The sequence below is a fragment of the Chaetodon auriga genome, chromosome 22, assembly GCF_051107435.1.
Source record: "Chaetodon auriga isolate fChaAug3 chromosome 22, fChaAug3.hap1, whole genome shotgun sequence".
NCBI lineage: Eukaryota > Metazoa > Chordata > Actinopteri > Chaetodontiformes > Chaetodontidae > Chaetodon > Chaetodon auriga.
Window position 1 is genome coordinate 16,167,677 of NC_135095.1, and position 2,592 is coordinate 16,170,268.

The following is a 2,592-nucleotide window of genomic DNA, read 5'->3' on the forward strand; positions in this document are numbered from 1 at the left end:
TGTCTGAAACACTCATATCCTTACATCATTTAGCCTATTTTTCTTCCCTCTCATTTTTGAGCTTCCCTCTGTGTAATTAACCAATCCATCAGTCAGTCACTGTGTCAGTTATGGCATGGTAACAATGTGTGTGTGGGTCTATGTTGAGAACAGGGGCAGGGCCAGAGAGGTGGCTGGCAGTGGCAATGGCCCTCCTGGAGCCTGATCCCGGTGTCAGAGTCAGAGAGGCGATAGCTAGGTGACTGTCAGCATCAGAGCCACTGTGTGAAGTGACACAGTCAGTCGATCAAACTACCAGGAAGAGACAAAAATGAACTCAAGATGCAAAATAACCATAGAGAGACACAAAATGACAACAAAGAGACAAATATCAATCACAAATAGACAATAAATGACCAAAAAGGGACAAAGAAGCATACAATGACCACAAAGAGACCAAAAACAACAACAAAGACATGTCCAGTGACCATAAAGAGACACAAAGCAATCACAAGAGATGAAAAATGATCATAAAGAGACACAAACTGACAACAAAGACACTCAAACTGACCACAAAGAGACACCAAATGACCACAAAGTGACAAAAGGACAGAGTCTTTGTGTGTTGCGCCTGTGTAGGTGGGCTCTGTCTATGCCCTGGTTGAGATGGGAAAGAGTCAGGCTGCAGCTTTTTATGTGCTGGTATCATCACTGGGAGGAAAATGGCTTTGTTCAATAGGCCAGTCGGATCATTCCAGTCTGATGCCAAACGGCCTTTGAAGTGTGCAGACGGCTGAGAGCTGCCTGAAGTTAACACTGAAGGGGCCTGTGGAGTGGATGAACTGCAGGAAGCGTAAAGCATGGGACTCACAAACCTCCCAAACTGTGTGCAAAAGTCCACCGTTTGACGACTGGAAGAGGTTTCAGCCACAGTAAGACTACAGCTCTTCTGATGGCTGCTCCACTGCTTTGTTCCAGACTGAAATTTCAGCTGCTGGATGGATTAGCATACAGTTTGGTCGAGACCTTCATGTCCTCCTCAGGAACAACTGCACTCACGTGGATGATCCTTTGATTTGTCCTTTAGCACCATCATCAGGCCACAATGTTAGCATAGAGCCTGTAAACAGGTGGTTTAAATCTCTGAGAAAGATCATAGTTTTCCTCCAGGACCAGCGAGTGAAGCAGAACACACAGAACAGAGTGACCAGGTGAGATAGTTTCACTTGGCTCACTGCTTATTGGACACGGGTCAGATGCACAGAAAGCAGGTCATGGTCCGATTACACAGCAGACAGAGAAGCCAAAGCCATGCTGTGTTCAGTGGAGCTTGACCCAAAATGGCCCAGAGCGGAAAGAACAGTTTTCCAACATCAGCTTCCTTCCACAAATGCTTCTGTTGTTTTGTACCGTCGCTGAGCACAGGGGGGCACCCTGCAGCCTGAACACTGTCGGCTCATTCTGTCCAAGCAGGCTGCAGCTCAAACTGTTTCTCACTAAAATAATCTAAGTTGTGGCAGTTTAAAGCTCATTTTTCACATATGAATGCTTTCACCCCGTCCCTCTGTTGGTTTTATGGGCTGTTAAGCAGCCATTGTTGGGAGTAGACGGCTGTGTGGAAAGCAGAACTGGAATTTAAAAGCTTGCAATTTATTTATTGGCTTGCATATTTCACTGGTTTTGTATGGACACCAACAATGTTGTCAACAAAGGCCGGAGCCGGGTTCAGCCGAGCAACCAATCGGTGTAATTCGAAGTGCGTCAGCGGCTCATCCAGCATCACTTTGTGTGTGCACTTGTACACTTGCACTTTGTCCATCCAAAGCCAATTAGTCAGAAATGTGGATATGAGCACTCATTTACGCCCCATATCAGCTTTTCATCAGACTCCACGTGGTCTGTACAGGGGGGCCCAAACTCTGGCAAGGCATGGACTCTGGCATTAATATGATATTTACTCAGGTAATGAACAAAGTCCCTCAGATTTGTGCTCATTTCCACTTTTTTAAACTCCATGCCATCTCTGAGGGAAATACAGCTTCTTTACTCCTCTTCATTCACTGGACAGCTGTAACAGTTGGGCCAATGATTACTTTATTATAGTACAATCAATATCTTAAATATTAGATGTTTAAGTATTATTAGTATATGAAATGTGCACCTGCAGTTTCCTCCATCAACCAGTCAGAACATTCAAATACTACATACACATTGATGCACGACTAATAAAAAGCAAATAATGTCATATATGATAATATATAACTCACAAAAGCAGTACTTTTACTTTCATACTTTAAATACATTTTGCCAATAATACTTCTCTACTTTTACTTTAGACAGGAAGTTTGTCCCAGATACCGTATTATAGCATCAAAATACACTTAAAATACCCAAAATACTCATTATTCTGTAGTTGGATTATGATTATTGATGCATGCATGTGTAAACATTATAGGTGGAGTGGAAGTATAAAGTGGCAGTAAATGTAAATACTAAGGTAAAGTACGTCAGAAGTGCCCTTCAGCAGAGCACTGGAGTTGATGTGCTTCCCTCCATGCATGGCGGCTCTGCTCTGGACTGGAATGTTCCTTTAAGTCAGAGAAAAATGCGCAG